At 32.6% G+C, this 16,997-nt stretch overlaps 1 protein-coding gene across 1 annotated transcript in view; it reads left to right on the top strand.

Annotated features, from left to right (window-relative positions):
- LOC122816494 (glucagon receptor-like) overlaps nt 1-16,997 on the top strand; it is a 2,063,211-nt gene that overhangs the window by 1,757,092 nt on the left and 289,122 nt on the right. The gene's annotated exons all lie outside the window — the stretch shown is intronic.

The following is a 16,997-nucleotide window of genomic DNA, read 5'->3' as shown; positions in this document are numbered from 1 at the left end:
CATATTGCATATGCACAAAAAAGAGTAGAGAAAAACAAAAACATAAGAAAAGAACTTGTTTAAGAGAGAATACAGATTCTGCTCATCTGAAAGATATTTTCCGGTATGTAGACATGATATGGTACAGCTTTAGTTTGTATTACAGAAAAGAATGGGGAAATGAAGTTTTTTACCTAAGAAACATTAAATTGGGGTGTGCTTTGGGGACATGGAAAATAACAATGAACATGTCTGGATATTTTTTCAGTAATAATTTTTGAAGGCAGGCATGACTGTAATTTTAAGTGTTCTATGAGCATATTTCAAAGAAGAAAATTACAACACAGGTAAGTAGAACTGAGAAAAAAGATAAATGATGGAGAAAAGTTGAGAGGAGAGAGACCAGGAGTAAAGAACAACGAGAAAACCATTTGAACATTATTTCATGCTTGCACGTCAAAGCACTCTGTGTTTAATAATGAAATGAAAGATGGATTTCCAAGCATTATAAATGTGCAAATGTAAATTAAGAAGTTTTTACTAACAAAACCTGAACATCTATTTTGTTTTAAAGTGCTGTGGGATCTTTCATATCTACCTAGGTTACTACCAAACATGAATTCAGTTTAAGGTCACATACAAAGGACAGCATCTCAGAGGTGCAGCACCCCTTATGTTGCACTATACTATCAATACTGAATAATCAATCTAAGCACCATCTACAGGGATAGAACCCAAAACCTTCTGGTTCTCCTTCCATGTAAGGCAATTATCCAAGTTGTTAAGCATTTGACTGTATTATAACATAATTGTGATGATTTCACTAATAACTAAAAAATAAAAGATTTATTGGACATATCTTTAGGGTGATTATAAAGAGTTAAGGGGGACTACTGGTCTGGACATGAGAGTATGTGTGTATTACTGCTGATCATGAAGGTATATTAAGGAGTTCTATGGTAGAGAGCTTTCAATGTAAAGGTGGTGGGACATGGAATACCATGGAACGCTAGGAGAATTCTCACATATTTAGAGACTGTGGACAGCAAAGGTTCCAAGATAGCAGAGCAATACTGATATCACAGGATGAGTGGACTGCAAGATGAGGCTGTTTACCGACCAACAGGAAATTTACTTTTTCAGCTGGAACCAAGAATTAAATAAAGGAAGGCATATGGCAGGTAAGCAGAGATTTGATATGACTTGGAAAGGGAATGAAAAAGCAATGAAAACATTTATAATATATGATAATGCTATAATTACCTGCTTAGGCACTGTGAATCAGAGGCCAAGGAGTCAGAGCCTAAAACAATGAAAACTTATCCCATCATAAAAAATGTATAGTTTTCCCTCTTCTCCAATATTTTTAGCTATACCACACCATTTACTTTTAAATACAAAAGCAGCTATATTGGTACATTTATGTATTACACAAATCCTTCTTTTAGGAAAACACTGTAGTATTTTTTTTCTCCTGTTTTAATGCCACAGTTACAAACCTGATTGTGAGAACAGCAGCTGATTAGAGTAATTCTAATTCAGCCATTTTTGTACATTTACCATGTTGACACTTAGCCTTTAGAACCTGAATAAATAACTGAAAGCACAATTAGATGAATGGTTCCTCGATTGCCTCATTAGGAAATCTTGTACATTTTAATTAAAGTGTTGAAATGTGTCATTTAAGGATTTTAATTTCCAAAAGTGCTATTTAATCAATAAATAAAATAATCATTATCATCCCATGTGTACAGTCCATATATAATTACAGAGGGATTTTACTGCAGCTTAGAAATCACACATCCCCTGATAAAGCATACAGTCCCAAACTGCTATGACATTAACTCAGGGATAATTTTAGATTTTATATTACACTTGCTGTAATAAATTAATGTATGCCAAGCAACTGTTCAAGCTGTTTAGCTAATAATACTGAACGACTCACCAGGAAAAAACATTTTACTCTCATACCCACTGAATTCTGTTTTTGTAGTGTTCATTGAGACCTGTTTTCTTGTTCATTTAGGGAACCAATTAGTAATGTGTGAAGGTACAAATATACAAAGGGGTGCTATATTATTTTTTTTTCTTTTGTATGACCCATCTCAATGTGGAAATTAAAAACATGTATTTAGGTATTACATTCTACGCATTTTAGGGGCAAGTAAGAAGTTGCCAGTTCACCTCATGGATATATGTTAAAATACCTCACCCCTCCTTTCTCTAGCTTTGCTTTTGATAAGCTCTGGTTCTATACTGCACAGAGACAGTAAGTGATGCATTCTACAGTTTAGATGAAGCTGTTTCCTTTGACACAAAATTATGAAGAACTTTAAGGCAACAAGAACATTTGATGGCCTAATAAGGTAACTACCACAACAGTAAATCTTCAAATAAATGTCACTATGTCAGTAAATCAGAACATTGTTTTTTTTCACCTTCTGTATACCATTTTCTGGTTGGGTTTTCCCAGGAAGTCAAAACCAAAACTCAACACTCCATAAAAAGATAAATCCAGAAGAAAAAACGAAGCTCCCAAGGCAAGTCAACAGGACACACTTTAATGTTAGCTCTTTCAATCACAAATGATACATGGGGGTGTGGCCAATATCATGAGAAGTTAACAGCACTGTTTTTAGCTCTGCTTCATTTTAACATCTCTGACAGGATTTTTACTAAAAAAACTCAAACAGAACATTTCAAAACTCAGTGATTTGATGAATTTATAGCTGAACATCTGTGAAAGATCTACTACTAAAAATAACAAGTCTGAAACTCTTTTAATTGCTTTTTCCTGTCATGAAAACTAGAAAGAACTAATTGCCTCAGAATGAGCCACTCTAATCCTAGTGTACAGGACAGCCCAATGGAAAAGACACACAGGATATACTAAATAACATCAATGAGTTATCTGTAAAGATAGATAAATTAGAAAGCAAAATGGACAGTTTCAAAGTAGAATGTAAAAAACAAGTTGAAGTGCTGAGTGAATCTCTTAAACAACAATCATCACAAATTTCGAATATAGAAGAGGGACGGTCTGACTTTGATGAAATTACTTGAAAATGAAAATAACACTGAATTTCTTCTGAAACAAATCAACTTATTCTGGGAAAAAAGAAGACTTAGAGAACAGATCTAGAAGGAATAACATTAGGATTTACAGGATTCCTAAAAAAGAAGAGGGATACAGTAGGATTTAATTCCGTAATACCTGGCTGCCTAAAACTTTGAACCTGCCTGAATCTTTTTCCTTTGGCATCAAAAGGGCACATAGATCACTTTCCAACTCATCTTTAAAAAAAACACCTTCACCAAGGTCAGTGATCCTAAGATTTTTCTCAAGTCAATATAAGGATTTAGTATTAAAAGCTGCATGGACTAATTACATATCTCTTAAGTGTCCAGATTTTTGGTTCACATTTTTAGTCTGTTCATCATAAAATTTTTGGTTTTCTGGCAAATCACTAGGATGGCCTGAGGGTTGAATTCCCTAAATAATGACATGCATTTGAGTTTCAGATTTCAAATCCTTTAGAAAATGTGTGTTAAAACAAACCCTGTTATTCCAACAACGTTCTAAGTTTATAAGGGCAATATTTAAAACATGTCCCTATATTTGGGCTTTTGTTCCCCAATTTTGTCAGGGTTTGTCTAGATTTCTTGCACTAACAGGTTGAGAGGTATGACTAGTTATCCAGTTAAAATTAAAGAAAATACTCTAAGATTTGACAATGACTATTCAATATTAGTGATGTCAAAGAGAAAAGCATGTATCCTACTTGTTAAAAGTTTAAGGAAAAATAATATTAAAGTACAAATCTTGTTTACAGCAAAAATAAAGATTCATCTTCCAGAAGGAAACAAGATTTTTAATACCCTGGAAGCTGCAAATCAGATTTGGTAACAAACCAATTTGTCCAGGGACATCTTTAAGGGGGGGGGGTTAGATAAAAATAGTACTGGGGATTAATAGGGTAGGGGAAGTAGGTTAGAGTGGGGATGAAAGGGTTAAATGAGAATGAAGGATGATTGGTAGGAAAAGAGGTAAGGGTAGGGAGGGGCTTAATGGTTTTATGGAAGTATAACTGGTTAGGGAATAATCACATTTTGGCATGAAGTTGCTATCCACCATCCCTCTGTCTTCTGTAAGATAGTGGGGGATTGTGGTTATTTCGTAGGTTTGGGTAGGGCAGAGAGGAGAGGCAGGCTTGCCCTCTTCTGTTCCCCTCTGGTGTTGGATGTTCATTTCAATGAGTTGGGAAAGAAAAGTAAGCAGCTGGACGCTGCTTGATAAGTTAAATAAGTGAGTGGAGGTAAAGACGCTGTTTATTTGGTTGGATAATTTAATTCAATACGTGGTAAATGAAGTATGACCGCGGTGGTGGTGCTGTGGTTGCATTGTCGCCTCACAGTAAGACGTCCTGTTTGATTCTCAGCTAAAGTGTCTTCTGTGTGGAGACATGCATGAATGGGCATACCTTCGTTGAAGGTTGTGTGTCAGGGCTGGCAACTCGGCATGTAAAAGTCTACTGCCAATCATTAGCAGACCTGTTACACTGTGGCAACCCCTAACCAGGAAAAGCAGAAAGACACAACAACAATGTGGTAAATGAAGTGAGTGATGGGACACTGCTTGATAAGTTAAATAAGTGAGTGGAGGTAAGGATGCTGCTTATTTGGTTGAAAGTTTAATTCAATAAATGGCAAATGAACTGAGTGATGGGACATTGCTTCATAAGTACATTAAGCAAGTGGGGGTAAGGACGCTGCTTATTGGGTCAGGTTGAGCAAGGTCACATTGCCCTAGTTAAGTTTTATGGATATCCATCCTGTGATTATCAACTATACTATGTTTATGTTGTGATTAATAAATAATTTTGGTTAATGAAGTTATGTTTATGGAAGTTCAATAAAAGTCATCAGACATCATTCTGTGTGATGTGTGTTTATTGAAGGAGACCAGGACAATGGATTTTATACAGAAAAATAAAATCCTAGGAAAAAAGCAGGAAAAAATGGACTGGAATGTATCAACTTCTTTGAAGAGAAATGCAACAAGAGATGGTTGGTTAATAAAAGACAAAAACACTTAAAAACTGAAGGACAAATGAAAATCAATGAATCTCATGGTTATGAATACTTATTAATTTAAAGAAGTGCTTAAATATGTATGAACAGGTGCTGAATACTACTTTTTACAAGGTAAGTAATTTATTTCTTTCCCTACTTCAAATGGTTACTAGTTCCCTTTTAAAAATGTTAGAGTTTTTAGCTATATATGAAACTAAAGCCACTTATTTTCATTTACAGTTTAAAAGGATAAACTATTCATTTTATTAAAAGTTAATTATTACTAAGATGAAATTTATATTAAGTGGTACACTTTCTGATATCTTGGCATAGTTGAGTAATGTGCTATTAAATATAATACAAGATGCAATAAATAACACTAAAGAGGAATGTTAAGTTACATTCTGGGTTCTTAAAATGGTCCAGTAGGGGGCTATGATAGTATACTTGACATGCAATAGCACCCAGGAAAGACATTCTATGTTATAAACAAAGTATAAAAGCTATAGCATGGTATTTTATTTATTAATCATTTTGTTGACCGGGAAAGTCCGACTAGGATAGAGCCTATTTCCAGCGGAGGCCCAAGTCTTTGGATTGTGGAAGGAAACTGCAGTACCCAGAGGAAACCCACACAAATGTAGGGAGAACATGCAAACTCTGCACAGAAGGCACCCCAGCCGAGAATCAAACTGGAGAATCTCTTGCTGTGAGGCGACAATGTTAACCGCTGCACCACTGCACTGCCCAATAAATATATAAAGATTATTATTGGAATGATATCAAATAATTAGCGCAACATTATCACTTTAACAAGTTAAACATGGATCACACATAACTGTATTTTTTTTAATGCAAGTTTATATGCTATGTCTCCTTTAAAAAAGTGGTCTGCTTTATATTAAACATCTCATACAAATAGTGCTTACTGAATCATTAAATGTTATTTCCTTAAATACAGTAGCTTTTTAGTTGCTAAAATACTTTGAAATGTTTTTGTTCATTTTTTAGTGGTTTGTATGGGTTTGAGGGATTGATTTGTAATGTAGAGGTGGCTTGGATTTACTTTCAAGCATTTGAAACAACTTAGAGTCATGAGCACTTTTGTGATGCTGCGGGAGTTCTGAAAATTCTAAGAACTGCCCATGTTACTTCTTCCAGTCTAAAAGTACATAATCATAATGTTTTGAATCATATGCTAAGATGTCAAAGAATACAGGTCAGATAAAAAGAAAAAGATAGTGAATTCAATTCTAAACCACTGTCAGTTATTAAATAGTTCTGAATACTTACAGTATACCAAAAGGATAGCTTATATACTAGCCTATAGAAAGACACTTCTGATAAAAAAATTAGGATTGTGTTTCTCTGCTATTGCATCATTTTAATGATAACGCTTAATACCTCAGAATAATTTATTATGGAAAGTTTGAATCTTAAAAGGGAAGATTTTTCAGATGTTTGTTCAGATACTATTAGACATATTTAAGGAAAAATAGGACTGAGTCTAACAATTGTACTAGATTAAACAGTATCAGATATTAAAGGATAAATATAAATGTTCTATTATATGATATTCTACACTAGGATTATAGCTAAAATATAAAACCTAAGAATATAGTAATATCATAAGACATAATATACAAACAGAAATAGAAAGAGATCAGAATAAGTAAATATATATATATATATATATATATACATATATATATATATATATATATATATATATATATATATATATACAGTTAAAGAATATAAATATGTTGACAAGTGTGAGAGGTTGGCATAGTGGTTAACTCATTCCCTCCAGTAGAGCTCTTTTGAGTGTGTACCTTTAACTCCCAGTGGGTGTGGCTTCAGCCTTTAAAAATGAAGTTATCACCTTACAGTTCTAACAAATACTTATTGACAGAGGCCCTATATCAATACAGTTGTGTTTGCCATCATATATGCTTCAAGATAAAATATTCTGATGCCTTGTGCATAGCATGATTTTGGAATTATGAATGCAAATATGAACAGGCAATATTTGACACCTAGAGGAGCAGTAGGAGGTAACTGCAGAAACACCTGTAGACATCACTCGGCTGTAATGAGTTAAGATGTTCACCTTATAGGTGCAAGGTCCAAGGTTTGATTCTCACATGAGGTAATTGGCTGGGCTTGGAAGGGCACACAAGGGCAGTTAGTCTGATACTAATTTATGAACTTATTAGCCTATGAACAACTTTACACATAGTAAAAAAAAATGAAAATATAAAATCATCTGGCCTATAAATTAATAAATATGAAAAAAACAACTGACTTCCTCCCTACAGTAGACCATGCAGATCATGTTAGGTACAGAGAAAGATGATTGTAGAGATAATCAGTTTGCTCAACTTATAATAAAGATTCTGAACACCTGTTTAACTTTTCTTATTCATAATAACCCACTGATGGGCTTTTTTAAAATGATGCATAATAAAAATATGAGATGTTAATATGAAACAGAAGCATGAGCTAAGCATTGTTTGTCTAAAGAAAAGTGTGAAAAATAGTTTTTTGTCATGTTCAACAAACTAGGAATACATTATTCCATGGTAGAATGTTTTAGGATTATATCATTAGGTATTTTTTATTTGTTTCAAAGGTTTTGTCCATAGCTGAGGATTTCATATTGTTTATATATATATATATATATATATATATATATATATATATATATATATATAACAAACAGCAAAAACCTGTTCCACGAACAATAAAGCTCATCCTCCCACACAAGTCCAGAAAGGTAGAATCCACCAGCGAAAATATAAGTAAATAAATGATTTATTTTCACACCACACAAATAAAATCTGAGCGCTTTCGTCTCCCTTCGGAGACTTCTTCAGAGATGAATTAAAACCACAAAACACATCAGTTTATATACATTAACTAGTGGGCTGGTTAATAGATGAATTAGTACGCACATTTACTTCATTTCCTTCTAAAAGTAAAATATACACTGTTTTCATTGTGTGTAGATAACTGTTTTCTATACGGAAAACTTTAAATACAGTTATAAAATCAAAAACTGTGAAAACAACTGTATACAAGTTTAGAATATATATAAATGTATTACATGTATTAGATATATTAAGATATGTTGCAATATATCAAAAAATAAATAAGTTGTAAGTTACAATTAATATGCCTTATTACGTTGTGAAAAGAAGGGAGAAACAGTGTGTCATATCAAAACCTTAAAAAGAGAGAAAACTAGTAACAAAATTATGGTAAACCATAATGCCAACTCTACAAAAAATTGAATGTGTATACATATGAATATATGTATACTCACATACAAATATATATACACATGTATGTATTCCTACTTCCATAAATATCAATAGATATCAGTCAAATAAATTAATACATCTATACAGCCTATATAAATATATATATATATATATATATATATATATATATATATATATTTATAAAGTATAAATATATTCTTAATAATAATTAAATAATTTAATAATTTAATAATTTAATATGATATAATATATCCACCTGTCTATAAAATGTACTTTTATATATTGGTATATATCTTCTTTGGAAATTATATGTATATTATGTATATTCCTAACTTTTAACAGCCCTCTTAGGGTCAGCAGCAAAAATTTTTAAAACAGGAGAAATAGATATGTGGTCATTAAGGCCTTTCCCTCCACATGCATCCAAACGCAATTGCCACATCATTTCCTTGTATTCTAACTTTGTTTCCCAGTCCCCACCTCTTTCCGGGTGTCCAACTTCTTCTAATACCCAGAATTTGAAATTAGCCTCCTTGCAATTCATCAAATGTCTGTATAATGCATTATTCACATTTTGCTTATTGATGTCCCTTATATTTTCGTATATATGTCTCTCAGTTTTACCCACATAATATTTTGAACACACCTTACAAAAGGCCAAGTAAACCACGCCCTGAGTATAGCAACTGCTATAATTCCTAGCTTTCAAAGTAATTCCTGTACTTGGTATTGTCAAATCCTTTTGTTCTGCAATGAAAGAGCACTGGGCACACCGTCCACATTTGAAAGTTCCCCGTTTTCTATTTGCACCTATAGTTGTATTGGTTTTATTAGTCTTGTAATATTCCAGTATGTTCTTTATATTCCTATTCCTCCTATAACTATATTTTATATTCTTCTGAAATGTATTAGTTTTACCATACATTTCACCAAACATCCCTCATGTCTCATCTATACATTTTCTTAACCACCCCATACCTTTGTGGTAAGTTAATGTAAGGAAGGGTAGACCATCATTTATGTTACTATTCTTACTAATCCCCTGTCTATTTTTTTGTATATCATTAAGTGTAGAAGTACCATTTTCTTCCAATACGTCCGATAAACCCCTCTTTTTAATAGCAAGAAGTGGTACATATCTGTTTTCATTTCTACCTTTAAGAACATACTCTGCTATATTGTCAATAATTCTTGATGGATAACCTCTCTCCTGAAACATCTGTTCTACATTTTTAATTTCCATGATGAAATCACTGTCACTTGAAATCATTCTTGCTATTCTAATCATTTGCTCTTTGACAATATTCTTTTTTAAGAACTGGGGGTGGTCACTACTGTAATGTAGGTAGGCATTAGAAAAATGTTTTTCACGATAAATATTAGATTTATAACAACTATTATAATAATCTTTTTCTAGTTGAACATATAAAAAATGGATAACATCCTTCCCAATTTTAAAAGTAAATTCTAAAAAGTTAGTAGTATCACTTATATATCGTATAAATTCATCTATTGTATTCTCTGATCCCTCCCATACAATAAAAATGTCATCCAAAAACCTAAAATATTTTATAATGTAGTTTTTGTGTATGGAAGAAAAAATGAAATTTAACTCTCAATACAACATCACAATATTAGCATATATTGGTGCGCAAGCTGACCCCTTAGCCACACCTTCCTTTTGGTGGTAGTACTCCCCCTGAAAGTAAAGATAATTGTATTTTAAAATAAGTTCCATGTTTTCAAGAATCACTCTGTATTCATCGTTTGTAAGACCATCCATTCCTGTTATAATCTCATCAAACCATTTTAACCCCTCATCTTGGGGAATAACTGAAAACAGGTCTTTAACATCAACTGTTAGGAATATATACTCATCATCATATGGACAATTCACAATTTTCTTTAAAAAATCCCACGAGTCAATAAGAATATGCTCAAAATTATTAAGAATATGCTTGAGTTTATAATCAACATATATAGCTAAAGGTTGAGTTTTTGAACCCTGGGAAGACACAATTGGCTGCATAGGGGGATCTACAATTGATTTATGTACCTTTGGAATTCCAAAAATAATAGGTATTACTGGTTTAGGAACACTAAAATAATTGTAAACGTCTTTATCAATCAAACCTTGAAGGAGATTATCCTCCATTATAAGGTCAATTTTCTTGTATGAAATATTAATCTTATTTTTTGATACAATCTCGTATTGGTTCTCCTTGTCTAAAATATCCAGCATTTTCCTATTATATTCCCATTTGTCCATTAGTACCACCCCCCCACCTTTGTCTGGCTTCATCACTCTAACCTTGTCATTTCTACCAAACTCATTTAATATATTAAATTCAGTAGATGTTAGATTACTTATCATTCCCATATTAATATATTTTTGATTTTTGTTATATAAATACCTAATATTCTTAGTAACACATTTTTCAAAATTGAATAATTCTTTCTGTAGCGGTGGATTATAGGTACTAGATCTTTTTAATTTCATTATACTGCCACTATTGTCTTCATATTTTTTATCCTTAAAGTTATGAATAAAATTTAATTTCCGTGTATATAGCTTAATGTCTAATAAAATATTATCCAAAAGTGGCATATTACTAGGTACAAAACTAAAACCTTTTATAAATAAGTTAAAATAGTCTTCATTAATCTGAATGTTTGTATAATTAAATATATTAAAATTGTTAAAAGAATTGATAATATTATTACCATTAGTCTCTTAATTAGTACTTTCCTGTCCCCCAGTTACTGTCTCTTCCACATTACTTAAAGCTCCAGTGGTAGTTAGCATTGCGGTCTCCCTATGTACCGATTGTTGTTTTCCGCTATCTGTGCATATGTAGGCTGTACATTCCGGTTTCTTATTCTTTCTGATCTCCTTGGTTCGTCTATTTCTAAAGGGATAACATCCCCCCTGTTAAACCTATTCTCATTGCTTTCATATCTTTGATAATCAGTAGTGCCAGTAGCTTCCAATTCATTATAAAACTGTTTTTCATCCCTAATTTCATAGTTCCTCTGATATTTGTTATTATTATAATACTTATTAACAGAGTAAGGGTTTTTCTTTTTATAATTCAAATCTGGTCTCCTGTCACAGTAATATGCTAAATTCAATTCATATTCCTTTAAATCTCTTTCTATCTTAGAAAGCTTTCTGTTCATGTTAATATTTGTATAATAGTCAACATCCTGTAATACTCTATAATATATGTTTTTATACTCTTCTACTGAAAATAAAACATCAGTGCTAATAATCAAATACAAATCTCTTTTTTAGTATGTTCCATATTCACATTGTTATATTTAATCATCTCCCTTAAAATGACCAGCCCACAATCATTTAAAATACCAGTAACAGTTTTAAAGAACTTGTTGTCATACTTCGCATTGTTAGGATACTTGTTCAATCTAAGACCTTTGGGCACAATTTTTTCTTTTAAACATTGGGAAGGATGTTATCCATTTTTTAGATGTTCAACTAGAAAAAGATTATTATAATGTTTTTTATAAATCTAATATTTATCGTAAAAAACATTTTTCTAATGCCTACCTACATTACAGTAGTGACCACCCCCAGTTCTTAAAAAATAATATTGTCAAAGGGCAAATGATTAGAATGGCAAGAATGATTTCAAGTGACAGTGATTTCATCATGGAAATTAAAAATGTAGAACAGATGTTTCAGGAGAGAGGTTATCCATCAAGAATTATTGACAATATAGCAGAGTATGTTCTTAAAGGTAGAAATGAAAACAGATATGTACCACTTCTTGCTATTAAAAAGAGGGGTTTATCGGATGTATTGGAAGAAAATGGTACTTCTACAGTTAATGATATACAAAAAATAGACAGGGGATTAGTAAGAATAGTAACATAAATGATGGTCTACCCTTCCTTACATTAACTTACCACAAAGGTATGGGGTGGTTAAGAAAATGTATAGATGAGACATGGGGGATGTTTGGTGAAATGTATGGTAAAACTAATACATTTCAGAAGAATATAAAATATAGTTATAGGAGGAATAGGAATATAAAGAATATACTGGAATATTACAAGACTAATAAAACCAATACAACTATAGGTGCAAATAGAAAACGGGGAACTTTCAAATGTGGACGGTGTGCCCAGTGCTCTTTCATTGCAGAACAAAAGGATTTGACAATACCAAGTACAGGAATTACTTTGAAAGCTAGGAATTATAGCAGTTGCTATACTCAGGGTGTGGTTTACTTGGCCTTTTGTAAGGTGTGTTCAAAATATTATGTGGGTAAAACTGAGAGACATTTTAGAGCCAGAATATACGAACATATAAGGGACATCAATAAGCAAAATGTGAATAATGCATTATATAGACATTTGATGAATTGCAAGGAGGCTAATTTCAAATTCTGGGTATTAGAAGAAGTTGGACACCCGGAAAGAGGTGGGGACTGGGAAACAAAGATAGAATACAAGGAAATGATGTGGCAATTGCGTTTGGATGCATGTGGAGGGAAAGGCCTTAATGATCACATATCTATTTCTCCTGTTTTAAAAATTTTTGCTGCTGACCCTAAGAGGGCTGTTAAAAGTTAGGAATATACATAATATACATATCATTTCCAAAGAAGATATATACCAATATATAAAAGTACATTTTATAGACAGGTGGATATATTATATCATATTAAATTATTAAAATATTTAATTATTTAATTATTATTAAGAATATATATATACTTTATAAATATATATATATATATATATATATATATATATATATATTTATATAGGCTGTATAGATGTATTAATTTATTTGACTGATATCTATTGATATTTATGGAAGTAGGAATACATACATGTGTATATATATTTGTATGTGAGTATACATATATTCATATGTATACACATTCAATTTTTTGTAGAGTTGGCATTATGGTTTACCATTATTTTGTTACTAGTTTTCTCTCTTTTTAAGGTTTTGATATGACACACTGTTTCTCCCTTCTTTTCACAACGTAATAAGGCATATTAATTGTAACTTACAACTTATTTATTTTTTGATATATTGCAACATATCTTAATATATCTAATACATGTAATACATTTATATCTATTCTAAACTTGTATACAGTTGTTTTCACAGTTTTTGATTTTATAACTGCATTTAAAGTTTTCCGTATAGAAAACAGTTATCTACACACAATGAAAACAGCGTGTATTTTACTTTTAGAAGGAAATGAAGTAAATGCGCGTACTAATTCATCTATTAACCAGCCCACTAGTTAATGTATATAAACTGATGTGTTTTGTGGTTTTAATTCATCTCTGAAGAAGTCTCCGAAGGGAGATGAAAGCGCTCAGATTTTATTTGTGTGGTGTGAAAATAAATCATTTATTTACTTATATTTTCGCTGGTGGATTCTACCTTTCTGGACTTGTGTGGGAGGATGACCTTTATTGTTCGTGGAACAGGTTTTTGTTTTATATATATATATATATATATATATATATATATATATATATATATATATATATGGTTCCCCTTCATATGCCCGAATAACCACAATCTCGAAATGCAATAAGCCGAGACTATAAAGACGAAACACCGGAAACCCGAAAGTGCAAAAGCGTGAAAATCAAAAGGAAGAAACTGTATGGAAAGCAGTGACAAATGGAAAGTGCAGAAGAATACTTCAGTGCTCCTGGCACAATTGGTGAAATATATGTGACTGTTTCATCTCAGAAAGGAGCTCCTATACTCATTTTAGATGGGTATGTGTTACACAGAGAGAAAATATATCATGATAAAACATACTGGTGCTGCAAGTATAAACGCGGTGAGAAATGTAGAGTTAGAGCTGTTACTTTAACTTTGCCTAATGGGGAAAGGCGGTTAAAATCTGTTCAGCACTTACATCCTGGAGATCCGGTCGAAATTGAGCAGTATAAAGTGTCTCACTCATTAAAGTTGAAAGCTGATAATTCCAGGGATACTCCCTGTTTAATAGTTGATGATGTTTTAACATCAACATCTACTGTGATAGCTCCCAGTTTACCTACTCGCAAAACACTTGTTCAAAAAGTTGGCAGGATGCATCATTCTAAGTTAAAATGCAGCAGTTTCCATATTGAAAAGTTGGAAGATATTGATTTTACAATGTTTCCATGTAAATCGGGAGTGTTTCTTAGTAAGTGCATAGTAGATACTGCTACAGAAACAGCGGTGGTAGTCTTTTCAACGACACAAAATCTGCTTGATCTAAACACAGCTACTATTTGGCTTGTTGACGGTACGTTCTTTTATAAAGGTATAATGTGCCGTCAACTGTACCGTATTCATGGTTTGATTAGATACAGAGGTTTTCATAAGAGCATACCTTTGCTGTATTGTATAATGAGTAGAAAGCCTCTGAAATGTTACAACTTTATGTGGAGTTGTGTTTTACATTTAATGGATGAGCAAGGCTTCGAGGTGTCTGTCAAATACATATTGAGTGATTTTGAAGTAGCAGCCAGGAAGCATATTCTGTTAAATCTGCAAGGTGTAAAACCTAAAGGTTGTTTTTTCATTTCTCCCAAAACATTTGGAGAAAGGTCTTTCACATCTGTATAACACAGACCTTTCTTTTCAGTTGTATGTCAAGTGTCTCATCGCTTTAGCTTTTGTACCTGAATGTGATGTATTACATGCATTTGATGAACTAAAAGCCGTGTTTCCAGCTGATGGCAATGAAGTATTAAAGTACTTTTCTGAGTGGTATATGTTGGGAAAAGTTCGAAAGTTTTGCACTAGGACTACTGGATTTTCCAGGTTTCCCCCATTGTTTCCCATTGCATTTTGGAATGTGGATGAATTAAATATGCTGTTTTTGCCTCACACACAAAACAGTGTGGAGGCGTGGCACCATAGATTAAAGTCATTACTGGGCCATAGAGCAACAGACCTATCAATGCTTATGACAGTGTTATCTAGAGAACGGGATAGGGTAGACAAGCTCAGAATTAGAATGAGTTGTGGTGCACCTCCTTCACCAAAGAAACAAAAGGTAGTGACCCGTCATGCTAAATTTGAGCATGTTTTGAAGAACAGATCTAGTAACTTGGATTTGGATTTCCTGATGGCAATTGCAAGGTTGCTAAAGATGTGATGTACGCTATGACAATTGCGGTACATGTTGAAGCATTAACAGACGTTATGAGGACTTTATGTGGATGAATGGATTTACATTGTATTTCTTTTGCCTTGAAGCATTATTCTGGGATAATAAAGGTTTTACTTTATTTTCGGGCTTTTATGTGATCATGGTGAACAGTTGTCAGTCATTTGCAGTTTCAGGATTTTGTCATTTCGGGTTTCTGGTTTCGGCGTATTGCATTTCGAGCTTGTGGTTATTTGGGCATATGAAGGGGAAGCATATATATATATATATATATATATATAAAGTATATAATAAGTTATGTACATAAATGCAATTTTATTATATCTGTGTTTTTTTCTCTCTCCTATGTAAATGTCTGATTTTAAATGCATATCTATTAATATTAATGGACTGAATAATCCAGTAAAGCGGGGGAGTCTGTTTAAATACTTGCAATTACATAAAGCTCAAATAGTATTTCTACAGGAAACACATTTAATAAATAAAAATGTAAGTATATTTTCATTAAAGAATCATTTGATTTTAGCAGGTTCTAGCTCTCAAGCTAAAGGAAGAGGCACCCTCATTTTATGGAATAATTCACCAGTAATGCCTAAAGTGAAAGATGCCTATGTTGATAAAGTGACATATCAAGCATTATTATAATTGAGTGGAACAGAAAACTATATACAGTGCTGAACTGTTATTGGATTCCAGGGGTTGGAGCTAAAGCTACAAAAATTACTTGGATACTATATAGCCTATTACATGAAAGGTGAACCACACTGATCCACACAGCTTAGAACACGTTTTCTGAGTTATTCAGTAGGGCAGCATCCTTCTGCTGTAAGCCTTGTAGGACTGCTTGTTTAGGGCAACGGTTCCTGGTGGGAAAGATAGTTTAAAATTAATTAGCACAGGTTTAGGGCTCAAACAGTAACACTATGTGCAGAGAAACAAAGTAATTACATCCACAATACAACTGTTTTCCCTGTATTATTCTGTTTAGATATAAAATATAGGCTTTCCTGATGTACCTACTATATTACATAACAGATGCAGGTACTAGAGTCCTTAGTTATATTTAAGCAGGAGAGCCTCTAGTCTGTTAATTGTAATGTGTGTTTTACTGTTATAAGTTAATTAAGTCCCTCCAAGCTAACAAGCCTCACAATCAGTATGCTGTAGCTTCTAAAATACACAGACCACAGCTTTTGGCCATCTGTAGCATTTTAAACATACTCAGCAGGTTCTCTATATGATAACATAACACTTAGTGATTATAATAGTTGAAAAGCCACTAAAACATTATAATATAGTTTCTAAATCACAGACCAATGTGTTTGGCCGTCTGTAGCATAAGGAATGTAATCCACAAGTTCAGTAAGGTTTTAACATTTAAAGTGAGGTTGTACTAGCTTAACAGCCACTAATTCGGTATTCTGTTGCAACAGATTCAATATTACTATGTTGCAATGTCAGTAGACTCTAGGCAACGTTCATTAGCAATTATGTA

This window comes from Protopterus annectens, chromosome 12.part0 (assembly GCF_019279795.1).
Source record: "Protopterus annectens isolate FY-2018-M chromosome 12.part0, PAN1.0, whole genome shotgun sequence".
Taxonomy (NCBI): Eukaryota; Metazoa; Chordata; order Ceratodontiformes; family Protopteridae; genus Protopterus; species Protopterus annectens.
The sequence above is the reverse complement of the archived record's forward strand: the minus strand, read 5'-3'. Positions and strand labels throughout refer to the sequence as shown.